The sequence below is a fragment of the Schistocerca gregaria genome, chromosome 2, assembly GCF_023897955.1.
Source record: "Schistocerca gregaria isolate iqSchGreg1 chromosome 2, iqSchGreg1.2, whole genome shotgun sequence".
In the NCBI taxonomy this organism is placed as follows: domain Eukaryota; kingdom Metazoa; phylum Arthropoda; class Insecta; order Orthoptera; family Acrididae; genus Schistocerca; species Schistocerca gregaria.
In genome coordinates, this window is record NC_064921.1 from 633,377,930 (window position 1) to 633,395,497 (window position 17,568).

The 17,568-nt window shown below is 38.0% G+C and overlaps 1 long non-coding RNA gene across 1 annotated transcript; it reads right to left on the reverse strand.

The window, feature by feature from the left end:
- Positions 1-6,049: 6,049 nt before the first annotated feature.
- Positions 6,050-12,778, reverse strand: LOC126334656 (uncharacterized). Its single transcript, XR_007564764.1, has 2 exons — positions 12,454-12,778; positions 6,050-6,896 (listed from the first exon to the last, which is right to left on the reverse strand). It is a non-coding gene; the product is annotated as an uncharacterized LOC126334656 (long non-coding RNA).
- Positions 12,779-17,568: the final 4,790 nt, after the last annotated feature.

The window sequence follows — 17,568 nt, forward strand, 5'->3', positions numbered from 1 at the left end:
CTTGAAATGTTTTCCTAATTGCAGTGTTAGGAACAGGCCATTTAAGCAGCCCAGTAGTTGATCCATAACTTCTGTATATTGCTAGGATTTTCGCTCCTCTTAACTTTTTCTCACAGTTGCCATACATGCTGGAAGCATCATTTTTGGATCGAAGATGCTGAAAGATTTTTCTTGTTCCAGTAGAATAACACACTTGGAGAAGTTGAACCTAATGTATTTCCTATAATGTACAACTAACTTCCTTTAATCAGCTGACTACACGTGTTGCATTCCAGCTAGATGCTGTCATGTGTGCATCTCACACAGGACTCTTGAACAATAGTATAATAGAAACAAAACATCAATGGCTCGATATCTTTGGCATCATGAAAGTCCCATTCACTCAATGCCTTTCCCTCAGCCCCATGGGACAAACAACTCAACCCATCAGGTAGAAGCACTAGTTTGTGGCTTGCATCGTGGATAGCACAGGATCGGTACGATTCTGAACTACACAAACCATCAAAAAACATTCCAAAAGTTGGGTGCTTCCTACTTACTAACTACTGTAACCCGTTAACATCGTTTGTCACCAAGTTGACTTCAAAACCATGGAACATCTCGTTCTATGAGTGACATGTTACACCTCAAACTAGGTAACTTGTGTATGTAAGTTAATAAAAGAAAGTTTACTTCATTTGCTTATTTTATTCCTTCAGTAAATGTTCAATAAAACCAAAGAGATTGATGTCCGCACTAGGGCCTCTGTCACATGACAGTTGATATATATATTTGTTTATAAAAAAGCACACTTGATATAGTCTTTTTTCCACTCCTTTGCCTTTCTGCCCCCCCCCCCCCACTTCCATCTGCCATTGCTAGTTTTACATGCTGAATACTGTGTTGTGCTTATCTACACTCCTGGAAATGGAAAAAAGAACACATTGACACCAGTGTGTCAGACCCACCATACTTCCCCCGGACACTGCGAGAGGGCTGTACAAGCAATGATCACACGCACGGCACAGCGGACACACCAGGCACCGCGGTGTTGGCCGTCGAATGGCGCTAGCTGCGCAGCATTTGTGCACCGCCGCCGTCAGTGTCAGCCAGTTTGCCGTGGCATACGGAGCTCCATCGCAGTCTTTAACACTGGTTGCATGCCGCAACAGCGTGGACGTGAACCGTATGTGCAGTTGACGGACTTTGAGCGAGGGCGTATAGTGGGCATGCGGGAGGCCGGGTGGACATACCGCTGAATTGCTCAACACGTGGGGCGTGAGGTCTCCACAGTACATCGATGTTGTCGCCAGTGGTTGGCGGAAGGTGCACGTGCCCATCGACCTGGGACCGGACCGCAGCGACGCACGGATGCACGCCAAGACCGTAGGATCCTACGCAGTGCCGTAGGGGACCGCACCGCCACTTCCCAGCAAATTAGGGACACCTTTGCTCCTGGGGTATCGGCGAGGACCATTCGCAACCATCTCCATGAAGCTGGGCTACAGTCCCGCACACCGTTAGGCCGTCTTCCGCTCACGCCCCAACATCATGCAGCCCGCCTCCAGTGGTGTCGAGACAGGCGTGAATGGAGGGACGAATGGAGACGTGTCGTCTTCAGCGATGAGAGTCGCTTCTGCCTTGGTGCCAATGATGGTCGTATGCGTGTTTGGCGCCGTGCAGGTGAGCGCCACAATCAGGACTGCATACGACCGAGGCATACAGGGCCAACACCCGCCATCATGGTGTGGGGAGCGATCTCTTACACTGGCCGTACTCCTCTGGTGATCGTCGAGGGGACACTGAATAGTGCGCGGTACATCCAAACCGTCATCGAACCCATCGTTCTACCATTCCTAGACCGGCAAGGGAACTTGCTGTTCCAACAGGACAATGCACGTCCACATGTATTCCGTGTCACCCAACGTGCTCTAGAAGGTGTAAGTCAACTACCCTGGCCAGCAAGATCTCCGGATCTGTCCCCAATTGAGCATGTTTGGGACTGGATGAAGCATCGTCTCACGCGGTCTGTACGTCCAGCACGAACGCTGGTCCAACTGAGGCGCCAGGTGGAAATGGCATGGCAAGCCGTTCCCCAGGACTACATCCAGCATCTCTACGATCGTCTCCATGGGAGAATAGCAGCCTGCATTGCTACGAAAGGTGAATATACACTGTACTAGTGCCGACATTGTGCATGCTCTGTTGCCTGTGTCTATGTGCCTGTGGTTCTGTCAGTGTGATCATGTGATGTATCTGACCCCAGGAATGTGTCAATAAAGTTTCCCCTTCCTGGGACAATGAATTCACGGTGTTCTTATTTCAATTTCCAGGAGTGTATTAGTTACACCTACTGTAATTACTACATCCCTTTTTAATTTTATCACTGGTGCTTTTGCACCTCTGTAACCACCTCCCTCTACCCCCTCCATCTCCCACACCAGTTGTTAGGTTCCATTTCATTGATATCTTTTCCACCATTTATCTGATTTCATACCCACCCATTTCATTCCCAGTTCCACGTCTTTCCCCCTTCCCTGCCCACTTTCCATTTTCATACTTCTACTTTTATCTCATTGACAGCTTTCCTATTACCTCCCTAGCACCATTCAACATTTTACTCTCGAATCCATTCCACCCCCCCCCCCCCCCCTCTTTTCCATATTTATGAATATCCAGTCACTATATGAATTGTACATTTAATACCTTCTATTTAATGCATAGCATCTCTTCCACAACGTATTTGTTACAACACACAATATATTAATGGCAAACTTTCGTAATTTAGTGTACCATGTTTATGTATCACACAGACCCACTTTATTTATACTAAGGTTCGACAGACTGTAGGGAAGCAGCCTACTAATGCCATATAAAATTCATATGCTTGTCATTGTGTGCCAGCCTAGTCCACTGTAACTAGCTATGACATCACGAATGTTGCACAATACCTTAAAAATAAAGCAAATAATCTGAAAAGTTGATAGCATGTCAGGAGTGATGCTAAAATAATAATGTGTTAAGTTTCAGTTTGGTAACAAACAGTTTTAGAAATTTGCAGAGTTTACGTAAAAGTCATCGGCGCAACAGGACGGAGCTAGAAACTTCAAAATTTGTATTCGGATTCCTCTTTCATTGTAATTTAATGGAAACAGCGAAATTCATGATTTTCTGTTTTTGTGTCCTAAAAGTTCGGAAGCAAGATAGATTAAGTAAGTGATTAGATTAAGCTAGGATTTTTAGATTTAGGTAGAAGGGAGATACGCTATAATAACAAAGATGTGAGAAGTTTCAAAAAGGTAGCTATAATACTATAGCTGTAGCATCTCTCCAAATGTCAAGTTCATAGTTCATCTATTGCGTGCAGTACTATTAAAATAATTCTCTCCCCAAAAGTATTTAACCTAGCCACATTAGAATTTTATTATAGTTACTAACCTGTGTGCTGATTGCGCAATTAAATCAAGAGCTTCATTGGCCTTGCAGTTGCTAGGAACAGTCTTGGATGCCATATTACATAACTCGATATGCACTTAACAATGAGTTCGCAATGGGGTAAAGTGTTAATTATCAATTTTGGTAAGCATTCACTTTGAACATTTACATCTATAAGGATTATTGAACAGTTTTGTTATCTAGGGATAATAGGATCTGCGCAATAGACTCTTGAACAGCTCTGATAGTACAATAGCTAATATGGGTAATCATTTGTCTGGAATTTTATGCTTTATCGCTTTCAGAATATAATGACAATTGTTATAGTAAACTGCATTTTCTATGAATCCCAGACATCATCCTAAATCCTCAGAGTAATGAACTTCAATAATCAATTACTTTTATTGTCCATCAGAGTTGGTTGGCCCAGTGAACTTTAATTGCAGGCATCATCTTTTTGCTAATCACTTTCTGGTTGCCAACATTGTAGTTAGAGAGCCTGATTTGAGAACAGCAACAAACAAATAATAGAGTAATAATAATTTCCACCCGCCACCCCACAAGATGGTTGATTTCCGTCACTGTTTTAACTCTGCACTGATGGATGGATGTTCTTCATTGAAACCAATATATTATGTAAGGTACTCATTTCATAATGTAATTTTCATGCCACAGGCACATTGTTTACACCCTATATTCACCAATTACAATGTTCTTCCACAGAAGTATGAAGGAGCTCCCATTTTATGTACCTATGATCTTTGCATAATCATGCAATATGCACCATAGACTTACAACCTCTGCTGTTCATCTTTGACCATCAGTCAACCAATAATTTGGATAGTATATTTTCAGATTGCACATGTAATGACTGCACTGATGTTTATTCTACGTTGGAAAATATGGTTGCTACCTGTGTGCCATGTATGTTTGTGATTTTGTACTTATCTGCGACACCCAATTAAAAGATCTTTATGACGATTTGCATTGAATGGCATAGTGAAGTTAAATTTTGGTCGTTCTCAATTATTATGCATTTGTACAAATATTTTTCAGTGTTTTATTTTTTAACAGTTTAAGACTGAAATAGAGCAGTTTTAGAAACTACGTTTGTCTCTTGCACAATCCAGTGGAAATCTGTTCGAGGTACAGGAACTGTCTTTCATTTAACCATTTGTAATCTCCACACTGACATATTGAGCCATCCTTCTTGGGTGCCATGTGAAAAAGGATTGACACACACATTTAGATGGTCTAATGATGCCACTGACCAACATGAATTTAAGTTCTTTTTAGCCGTTTCCATAGGCGTTGGGTCTAACGGTTTTACCCCAGAAAACTGGTAATATTGTATTTGGCACCATGTTTAATTTCACCAGGCACCAAATCAGGTTTAGTTATATCTGGATACTGTGACAATAGGTCCGTAAATTTTAGTTTTTGAATCTTGGTTCTTAAGACAGTCCGTCCATCCCCTCCCCCCCCCTCCACGATTGATACAACTTTACCCTGAGAACTGAGCTTTGTTACATTTAAGACATTTCACTCCAAAATTGACAGTACAAAGTTTGATCCCCCAATCTAAGAATTTCAGTACCATTAGCAGCATACAATTTATATGGGGACTCAACATAAACCTTTGAGTTAGTTTGAATTACATCTCCACTGTCCACTACAAACAGACAGGTTTCGTGGCCACTGCTTCAGGTAGCAGAACTTGTTGCTAATTCAGCTGCTGATCTGTGTTTCCCTTCTTGGATCACTTACATGGAAATCTGCATTTTTTCATGTCTGTAGTGCTGGCTGAAACAAAAATGGTAGTAACAGTTCTTGTCCTTGGGGTTTTATTTCGAGACTTACTGTGTCTTTTACTAAATCAGTGGTCAAAGCTTCTACGGCGAGACCTGCCTCGATAACAGTTGACATTGCAGTTATTTGTTGGTCTAGCCCTGAAATTCTGGTAATTATGTCACTCATAGCTACCAGAAAATCCTGTTCCCTACAAGCCTCACTTTTCACGATGGGGATTCATTTCTACTATTCTGTCAGCTATTATAGCCACTTTTTTTAGTTCCTCTTCACTGATAAAGTGTTCCCTATAGAATCCAGAAGTTTTTCTAGTTAGGATATTAACAACAACCTTTTCTGACACACTCTGCCAAACCTAAATGTTCTGTTCTGATTTCTATCAATGTCAGGTTTTCCATTCTGCATATATGAGAATTTTATATGGAATTCCAAACAGTATGAACATCTATGAACAATATTAAAAGGAATCTACATAAAAATTATTTTTATCAGGAAAGGTCACTGGCTGCTGAAAATAGTGGTCAGTGGCTTTTTTGAATTTTCAAAAAAAATCTGATTGCAATTCATTGGCAAAAATTGCATAATTGACAGGCAATAATATAAACAAAGTTGGGTTTTGAAGAGACTAAACATGGAATACCCCTTACTATTATACTCTCTTTAAACAGGAAATTGTCCTGATCTGGGAGAGGAATTATTAGTCACAAAAAATAATGTTTCCCTATAATGTATGCTGATAACTATTTTGAGTTATTTTAGTTTTGGACACTTTACAATAACATGAAACCTGGACGGACTCTAGGACTGCAGAACATTTTGAAGAAGCTGATAGTACCAAATTTTTTATTACCAATTTGTATCAGAGTATGGAAGAGTATAAAAAGTAACCCATTGAATATCAATTATACGAACATTCTACATTTATAATGTACAAACATTAAATTACAATAAGCTTCATTTTAATAATTATTCTTAACAATTAATCCAACAAACAAAACTATAAATTCATTTAGGTGGTCCTTACAAGAAGTTTAAACTGATCTCTTCTATACACTTAATTCCAGTATTTTTCTTACTTGTTGAAAATAACATACATTTTTTATTCTTGCATAGCATTAACTTCTTTGGCAGTATATTTCTTTGGGCCAAAGTATACACATCATACCAAAATGACAAATTACAGACTGCATCAGTTGTTCATGTTAAATAGGTAACATAGAAGATTTGTGAAAGGTAAGCTTTTCTTCCATTTTAAACCATTTTAACCACACACTATGTGTATATTGTATTTCAAGCAAACCATTAAACCAGAGATAGCATCTATGATTCTGTGTTAATTTTACATACCCAGATATTGTGAATAATTGTGCATGTAGTAGGTCTTGCAGTTCAGACAAGTCAAAAAACAGAAACTCTTAACAACAGGAAGGACATTAAAATTTCTCATATTTAAAAACAAAAAAAATCATTTTTAGAAGTTAACAATTTTATAGTCTAGGTTAAATCTGCCACATACACTAAACACAAATTTATTTTGTTTAACAATAATCTTTACAATTTCTGTACAATTCACTTAAAAATTGACAATTTCTTATGTAGCACTAAATGTTCTTTGTTTATCAGCCATTTCCAGTTGATGTAAATAATAGCACATTTCTAATAAGCAGCAGTACCTAGAATAAGAATTTTACAAGACATGAAACTGTTTTGAAAAATATCACAAAAAAATAAATGACAAGTCCACAACTTTTTCCTAAGAGACCCATTATACTCATGAACACTGAGTACGAGACAATACACACTGATCATTTACGCTTTTATGCAGTTTGCAATGTAGATGGCTTTGGAAATTGGTGGACACTTAACATTAATCATGCTGAAAATAATCACTATTACCCTATGACTACAAGAAACAGCATTTCCATCATCATGTGAAAACATCACAAATCTTAGATGAATATGTATTGTAAAAAATTTAGAATGCCCCTCAGGTCCAATTACTTTTGGTATATAAAATTTCAAACTACAATTTGTAGTTATTACATTTAAAGCACTGTTTAATATTGGTATACCAGCTGATAAAAAATGCAAGTGAAACAACTTAAAAATGTCTAATAATGAAAAGAAAACAACCAAAACTGTTTTGGATAATTCAGTTTTAGAACAAGCCTCTCAAATATCTTATTTAGGCTGTACTGTAAGTTTTGATTTTGACTCCAATACTGAAAATAAAATACACAAATTCCAAGTTGTCTGTGGTACCATTTGCAGAACACTGGACCAAAAAGTACAAAAAAGAGACATCATGAAATTCTATGAAGTGATAGCAGTTCCTGTGTTATCCTAAAGAAGCAAAACTTTCAAACAGCAGAGATGAGGTTCCTAAGGAAGACAAACAACTGCACAAGAAGAGAGATGATGAGACAAGAAAATATCAAAACAAATTAAACATTCATGAATGAAAAAGATCAAAAAATATTGTGAAGATTGGAGATAACACCCCATGAGAACACCAAGTCACAATTCCCCAGAAGATCCTCAACTACAAGCTGAATGAGAGGAGAGATACTGGAAGACTTCAAAAAGACTGGAAAGTTTTTTTTTTTTTTTTTTTTTTTTTTTTTTTTTTTTTTTTTGTGGGTTCGGAACAGGCAACAGCTTAATTCTTGAAAGGAAGATGTCACTATATTGGTGTTGCTCTGGAAATGAAGGGAAAGTTCTAGTAAATAGGAGTAATGGCTCTCTTAACAGAAACAAGAATAAAGAGTTAATTACAGCAACTAATAGATAAATTGTGTTTTACTATGTCTTACATTGGCAAGGAAAAATCAAGACACTGTCCACTGGAATGCTGAGAGAGATCTTTTAAAATGAAGTTCCTAGCATAAATATTTAAGGGTTGTCTGCTGGCTTACTCATTCATCTTCTGCAATCTGTCATTTGGCATTAACTTAAATGTGAATCACAAAACAAAGAGACCAGCATTAGGACATCCCAAATTAAATTGTGTTAAATTATGGGTCCAACTAATATTGTCTATGTAGACAACTGATCTGTGCTAATATCAAATTGCAAGCAAGGTTCCAAACAGAAAACTCCAGAAGAATAATAATTACCAAGACCGAGTAGATTCTGACCATATAATTAGTGTTCATACAAAACACATTTTGACAATGCACTGTACTGGATTTGGTTATCTACAAATATCCCAATTGTCACTTTCAATAATTTCATTTCAAACTCATTTAGTATGATTGCAGTCACTCTGGTACACTCATACAAATTAGCAGTGTGAATAATTTTACTGGAAAAATACTGAGTTACTTTGACACGATGTCAGAGAATTAAATATTTTTAAAGGAACACTGTTGCAAAATAATTTTAAACAGCACAGGAAAACTAGTGCCTCAAAAGAAGGGAGAATCAGTTAGCTGAACGAGGTTACATACAATATACAGTACATAATAAAAGCCAGATTAGGTACACAAAAAATGGTTAGAAATACATATTCACACCTGTGCTGTAGGCGATACTGAAGTATATGAGTATTAAATGCTAATGTCTACTAACATTATCAACAGAAGTTTATATCTGGCTGCTGTTCTTCTATATGAAACTGGTAAAACACTCAACTTCATTTTTTGAATGATCCCAAACACTAATGGATTTGTTTTTCTATGTTCTGCAAGAACACACTGACAAGTCTCTTGTCCATATCAATATAACAATCAAGTAATACCACAATCCTACAAAAATCCAGTTTGTAACTTTTACACCACACCATTTCAGTCTGACAAAGACAAGTACAAACTTGATAATGCTTCGTTATGTCCCACACTGAATCCTAAATGATATGCCCATATTAAATGCGTGGGCAACAAAAACATTCTAAAGAAAAAATCTAATTCAGTTGCTAGCAATTTTCTAAATTTATTCCACAACCAGTTTCGAAGCTTATAGCTTTATTTTCACGTACCACCAAATAATTATGAAAACAAATGTATGGCAGTCATGCCAGGCAGTCAATGGGTAATCAAAACCCACAATAGGAGCATAGGACCAGCAACCACAGTGCCAGTCTGGACAGCAGGTGTTCACCCTCTCAAATATTTTGCACATTTATGACGGACATTTGAAAAGTCCGTGCAAAGTCCGAGAGATGACACCACTAGCACATATCAAGGTCATGTTTAGTTGTTAGCATCTTTGGAAAGAACGCACACCAAGTTTCAGCCACATTGGTCTATTTCTTTGTGTTTGGAATTTGTGTGAATCAAGGAAGTCAAGTGATTGTCAAAAAATGGATGAAAAAGAATTTCATGTGATGATTAAACATTACTTTATGAAAGGCAAAACGCCTCAGGAGACTAAAGAGAAGCTTGATAAACATTATAGTGACTCTGCACCTTCGATTAGTACAGTTTACAAGTGGTTTTCAAATTTTCGGAGTGGCCATATGGGCACAAGTGATGCTGAAAATTCTGGATGCCCTGTGGAGGTTACGACTCCAGAAATCAGTGATAAAATCCATGATATGGTGATGGATGATAGAAGAGATAAGGTGCCCGAGATTGCTAGTGCTGTGAGCATCTCAAATGAACGGGTACATGATATTTTGCATAAGCATTAGGACCCGAGAAAGCTATCCACAAGATGGGTTGTGCGATTGCTCACACTTGACCAAAAAGTGTTGAAAGAATGGTTTGCAGCTGTTCAGGAAGAATCCACAGGACTTTAAGCCTCGTTTCGTCACTGTGGAAGAAACACTCCTGAGACCGAACACCAATACAAACAATGGGTTACCAAGTAAGGACCTGCACCAAAAAAGGCAAAGACCATTCCTTCAGCTGGAAAGGTTATGGCGACTCTTTTGGGATTCACAAGGGATAATCCTCATTGACTATCTGGAAAAAGGCAAAACTATTACAGGTGCATAGTATTCATCATTATTGGACCGCTTGAAAACCGAGCTGCAAGAAAAACGCCGGGAACTGGACCACAAAACAGTCCTTTTCCATCACAACAATGCACTAGCACACACCTCAGCAGTTGTGGTAGCAAAATTATTGGAAATAGGATTCTAACTCTTTTCACATCCCCCTGTTCGCCAGGCTTGGCGCCCTCTGACTACTATTTGTTCCCCAGTTTGAAGAAATGGCTGGTGGAACAAAGATTTTATTCAAATGAGGAGGTGATTGCAGCAACTAATAGCTATTTTGCAGACTTGGACAATTCCTATTATTTGGAAGGGATCAACAAATTAGAACAGTGTTGACAAAGTGTATAAGTCTAAAAGGAGACTGTCAAAAAATAGAAAAAGTTTACCCCAAACATGTAAGTAGTTTTTATTTTTGTGCGGACTTTGCAAACGCCCCTTGTATAAAGGCCTTATTCACAATGAACCAAAAATATTGATAATTAAGTATCAAAACTGGATGATCATTAGATTTCTGTCCCACCAATAATTCTTTGCTTGTTACACAAGAAAATGATCTTAATAAGGAACTACAAGCATTACTTGTATAGTGAAGACACACTAGTGAAAATAACTGCTGAAAATCAAGTGTGATTAACATAACGCCAGAAACACGAACCCAAAATGATTCTTGTTGATTAAATAACCATTTTGATCAAAGGATAAGCACATTAACATGAAGTGTTCATTTTGTTTTCAGAAGGGATTAAACAATGATATGGTCTGTCCAAGCAAGTATCCAGTCATAACTGACAAAGTTTTGCAAGTTTGTAGCTCTAATAGTCATCCGCTGGTTCAAGGAATCAGTCTTACAAAAATTAAGAAAAGTTTGAATAATGGGTAGACAGAACTGTAGAAAAAATGAAAGAACTGATAATTGGCTCATCACCAAAAGAATGGAAATACAGATAGTGTGACCTGACATGCGATAGGCCCATAGAAAACAGAATAAACGTTTTACACACACACACACACACACACACACACACACACACACACACACACACACAGTCTCAGGCAACTGATTACACTGCAAGCAGCAGTACCAGTGCCTGATGGGAATGGCATTTGGTTGGGGTAAGGAGGAGGCTGGGGTGGGGGTGGGGGAGGAATAGTATGGGGGGTGGGGTGGCCAGTGAAATGCAGCAGGTTAGATAGAGAGCAGCAGAGGTCGGGGGGGGGGGGGGGGGGGGGGGGGGGAGTAGCGGAGAAGGAGACACATAAGAAGACTGGGTGTGATGGTGGACTGATAGCTGTGTAGTGCTCCAATGGGAATAGGGAAGGGGCTGGATGGGTGAGGACAGTGACTAATGAAGGTTGAGGCCAGGAGGGTTTAGGGTTATTGTTACATTCCATCCTGGATTTTTCTTTGTTTGAAACATTACACCAAAATACACAGAATAACCTAACACATCAGGGAAATAGGGAGTGCTAGAAGAATGGATGCCAGCCTTAACACAGCCCCTCCAAAAGAAAAGGAGCAAAGCACAAACTAATAACTGCAGACAATTTTACTACCACTAGTGACATTAAAACTTCTATCCAAAGCCCCATTAAATTGGTTGCAGCCTCAGATAGATTTACAAATAGAACATCAAGGAGGGTTCTGGAAGAGAAGATCATGCGCAGTGAATAGATCTGGTACCTGAGAAAAATATTAACGTCGAGGAAGTTCAGGAACATTTGTCGACTTCAAAAAGTCCTATGGCTCCCTAGGTAAACATTCTTCAACACACACTGAGTTATAAATGTGACTAATACCAGAAAGCTAATCCAGGAAATAGTCATCCACTCTATTTAACTGAGTTTTAGAGAAAATAATCAGGACAAAGGATTGAATGGGCTAAAGATGGTGGGTGGGGAAGACAAGAAAAGAACTATCAACATACACACATCAAAAACCATTTTACATCGCCTTGTTTCCAAGATTCGGAACCTGTACAGAAAATTGGAAGAGAGATCAACATAAATATCATTTCTGCCCTTTTTATTGCTCATGAAAACCACATACTGCATGTTGTACCGCCACAAAGCGAGGCCTTCACAGAACAGTAATTCAGTGTAAATCCCTCACGAGTTTTTGAGCAGACAGAAGAAAATGACAGGGAAAGGGGGGGGGGGAGCTATGAAAATTGTTTTAGCATGATAGTGGAGATGGCAATGATGATCATGATAATAATATTTCATGAAAACTCAATCACATTCAATCAATACCTAATGATTTGTTGCCAAAAAACAAGTGAAATTTAACTTACCTCCACACAAAAAATGCTTGCTGTATGATGAAAACACCCTTCTAGCATAAGAAGTGCTGTTAGCAGACATGCATACAATAATTTGTTGGGATACAATGCAATCAGGAAACTGGCTGGCATAATTACAGGTTCTGTACTGCATATTTTGTCTCCTGGTGTTTCAACAGAGTATATTCAGACTGTTAACAGATGTGAAAGTTTGGCACAGTCATCACAGTATGGACACATACATGCACTTCCTCTTGGAACAGCCCATTCAGTCCAAGTATGTTCCTGTTTCACTTGCATCTGAGTTACTATTTTCAGCAATGCCCACAATAAGTTAAACTTCACGTTGCAATGTCCACACAATTTCTGCTTCACCAGTGCTGCACACAACATGATAGCCTAGTTCACTTAAGGAATTTATGACATGCATAGGTGGTCCTGTGGAACAGATTTCACAGTATCACATACAATGTTATGTCATGTCATGTAAAAATCGGTTTAATAAACTTTACACATTAAATCAAAATCATATTACACAAGGACCACAAAATCATATTACACAAGGACCACTGCAAAGTACACAATATAATGTACATTTCATAACTGAGATACCAACATTTTACCTGTCCAAAGCTACAGGTACATGCACTACATTAATAGGAAGTGGAATAAAATCTTGCCCACACTTGATCAACAAAACTGCAGGATGATAGCTATGACATTCTTCATATTTCATTAACAGAATAAAGGGACAGGATGTGTTTGTAAAGAGGTCAAGTGATGGACACACACACACACACACACACACACACACACACACACACACACACACTTCCACGAGAATAGAGCGCTTTGGCCACAACTAACAGAATTTTAAGACTCCAATATTTAGGTCAAGGTGGGTGTCTTTGAAACATGCACACAGTTCCTTAAGATTGTGCAACATACTGCTTGCTTCTGCTTATGTACTCAACTCAATTTTCTGTCACAGACACACAATCTTTTCTTCTCTGGTACCACATGGTTCATTACTGTAACAGTAAAAAATCATATACATGTTAAAATGTTTTCTCACAGAATGTATTACTTTGATTTTAACTTGGTGTCACTAAGATACCATATTCCGTTTTTCTCTTCATACCATGTAATCTGGAGTGGAAATTCTTCCACAATTTTCCGCATAGTCCATCTCTTTGAATGTACAGTCAATCTTTGTATTTTTATCACAAACTGTCAGAGTACTGAAAACTGCCTTTCAGCTGGGCTACGATTTCACTTTCTGCTTTTTTTTTGCACTTTTTTCTCGTTGTGCCACGTACATATGCTTCAGCACTGAGGCAGCTTTTTCAATTTTTGCTTTTCATACTTTTCCTCTTTTTTCACAGTAGATTTACCTAACAACTGGAGACTAGTATTTAAATAATCCAGTGCCAGATCAGATACTATTTCATCTTCACTTACTTCTTCTGTGGAAGCACCAAGTGTAGCTAAGGTTACAGTTGCAGGCTGTGTTTTGTGTTATTTACTGCAATTTCTTTTACCTAGCCTTTTTGTATCATCCACTCCTGAACTATTCTATACTCTTTCATGACCTTCTCCTTTAAATGGATTGCAATAATACAATTTTGGCTTAGAGACAATACTTCAGAGCACACATAGTTTGTATTACCAAATGTCTGATTGTGTCACTCAAGGTTAGGGAGAGTATGAACTGGATACAGGTTGTCCAATATGTAATTTTTACCGGACCATAAAGTACCGGATTAAAATTAAATCAAAATAAGTACATGAGACGCCTGAACAAGGTGAACAATAACTACACACAATACAGCTAAAGAGGTCTTGTTTGCCCATCTTTGCAACAGGAGATCTGGGGGCTATGGCCATTCACTACTGTAAGAAAATGAAACTCCTACAGCCACTTATGCGGTCATTATTGTGTATCTATCAGTTTCAGCTCTTCAATGCGCTACCTCCAGGCCTTAGTTGAAGTGTTATCACGATCCATATATCTGATGGATCAGTGGCCAACAACTGGTTTAAGCAGACTACCTGTAACTGTGATGTCATCTCTCCAACCATCATCTGTCAACTTGACAGGAATTACATCTCAAGAGAAGTGGAATGACAGTCTGCTTGAAAGCACTCATACTAAAAATACATTTACATCATTCATCAGTGCACTGTCAGATACACTCAAAACTGTTTGCCCAAAACCAGTGAGAAAAACAGACAGCTGCCATGAAACATGATCTTATGTCTGAGCACAACTAGTTCACACCTGATCTACAAAGGCCTAGAACTCTATCAATGATTTCCTATGATGCAAACTACGTAATATTGAAGAACAAATACAGAACAGACTTTAGATTAAGTAAGTGCAACGCAAATTATGATTAATAAGTCCCAAAATAAATGGAAAACAGCCTGAACTGTTGTCAAGACTCATTTGAGTAGAAGTAAAGATTAGCAAAAATAAGTCCTGTGATGCTGTCTTCATTAAAGCTGTCAATATGAATAACGCTTGCTGCAACTGAACACAGCCATGAATATGTCAACATCCATAAATCATGTTAACTTCATCCTATAAAACTTTGAGGAAGTAATTCCAGTCTTTAAACTGAAAGGAGCAAACGTAAGCAATAGTAACAACTGCAGTAACAAAATTAAGTTTCTCAAAATTTGAAGACGTTTATGGTCTCTCAAATGCTGTGATCAAAAAAATTATGGATGTAATTTTAGAAATTTTAGTAAATAAAACATTTCAATATTTTCATATTTATACTGTATGTGTGGACAAAATGAAATCATTTTGTGTTTTAGTTGCTATTGATATAAACAAGTTCTGGGTAGCGTTAAAACTAGATGGTTGTCATTGCTGCCAGCAGTTACGTTACAAGACACTGATATGTATGAACCCCTTAAGTCTTATTTTGTCTCTCCGGGGTGTCCTACATTCCTAAAACAGTTTTTTTGAGAACCCAAAATAGTCACTTCCTTGGCTTAATTTTACACAAAGCCAACTAAAAATGCTTTCCAAGTCAATCCAAAAGGTAGAAAGAACAAAAAAATTTGCTATCAAATCAGCTGAGGAACTATAATCACTTAAAGAAAACAATCAATTAAAGGAAATTTAGCATGTTTCAAACTTCAGTTATGTCTTGAATGTTAATTAATTTAGAAAATGAAGGTATTTTTCATTCTATCAAAACATAAAACTATAACAAATTTATTTTATGATAATTCTGTAACCTATTCAGAAAAGTGGGTTTCTCTGAAATCATTTCACTGAACCACAAAAGATGGTTCGATGTATTCCATATACGTTAATCCCAGAATGATGCAACAGGTGAGACCAAGCGATAATCATGTAAGCTAAATTTGTGTAGTTCCGGATCCAATTTTGCATATAAATACACACCAATTAGGCCCTATGTTCAATTAGGGCCAGTGAATAAAGAAAACAATGTTGTTTACAAGAAAATGTTCAAATATACAACAAATTACAGTACAGTAGGACACATTTCAACAATGTAAACTGAAGTTATTGTAATGTAAAAGGCTTCACAAAATCTAAATTGTCATCTGACAAGTAAAATTTTTTTCCTAGTCACTAACCAATTTTTTATTCTCCATTTTGCAGCAGAAATGCACATTTCGTTTGAATGTATGTTTTCTAAAATTTGTAACCCTTTTTCAACTGAACTGAAGCCTCCTGTCAAGTTTGCAACTATAGTTTTAACTTCTATTTGAACTGTGTAAAGAATATGGCTGGTCAATGGGTTGATTTGGGGGAGGAGACCAAACTGTGAGGTAATTGGTCTCATAGGATTAGGGAAAGATGGGGAAGGAAGTCAGCTGCACACTTTCAAAGGAACCACCCCGGCATTTGCCTGAAGTGGGGAAATCGCAGAAAACCTAAATCAGGATGGCCAGATGCGGGATTGAACTGTCCTCCCGAAAGAGTCCAGTGTGGTAACCACTGCACCACCTCGCTTGGTGCTGCTCATCAACTGTCACCTCTTGATGGTGAGAATCCAGCAGTTCTCGAATGTCATCACCATCCACCTCTAAATTTAATTGTCTGCCAAGGTTGACCACTTCTTTAGTCACAATATCAATTTGATCAGGATATGGTTCCTATCCACCCAGTGTTTTATCTTTAAAATTGGATAGTTTTCCAGTAATTCTCACAACATCTAAAACACTGAATGATTTCCAACTGTAACGTGTTTTAATGACTTCCTGGTACAGGTACATCAGCTGAAGCAAGCTGGTTGCATTCAGTGGCAAAAATACTCCTTTCACATCAAAATTAGAGCAACAGAAGGTTGACCTTGTCCATTGTCAATAGCATCACTTTAAATGTGATTTGTTTTAACTGGCAATAACATTCGACTTTATGTATGAAATCAAGACCAAAACAGTCCTCAAAAAGGGAAGCTGTCACCCAAGCTTTAGCAATTTACTTCCAAAAATGAGCAACCCAGCTTTTGATGTGGTTTTTAAATCTCTGATTTCCTGAGTGATAAGCTAAAAGGTTTTCATTTGCAACCACCAGCTATATTCCTGATAAATATCACTGTCAATCGATCTTTAGTGGCTTTAAAACCTGCAAAGGCCCTCTCTTCATGCACAACAGAAGTTCTTTTAGGCATCTTCTTACAGAACAGGCCACTTTCATCTACGTTAAATATGGTTTGGTTGGTACAACCACCGCACTCTGTCACTGCCTCTAGTTTTTCTGAATAGAGCAGCACAGCCTCTTTATTAGTGCTTGCTGCAGCCTCACTTTCTGTGGTGCTATGCCAATATCAACAACTTTTGTTTTGGCTAAAGCAACCATTACCAGCTTTTAAGACTTCACTTTTGGCCACACTCCCAGCTGCTTCTTTCAATCTCTCAGAAATGTGCTTAGCTTGACAGCCCACTGTATTCTGATCAACAGAGCAGTTTTTCATTCTTACTGGCTTACCACACCATAATTTTAACATTGTTCCCATCTGGGTGATAATACGAATGAAGTTTGAATTCAAAGACTGAGGCTTTTTCATGGCTTCAAGAATTTTTTCTTAACCTTTTATAAATGGCATAATTTTGATTCTGGTAGATGAAACACAAATTTAA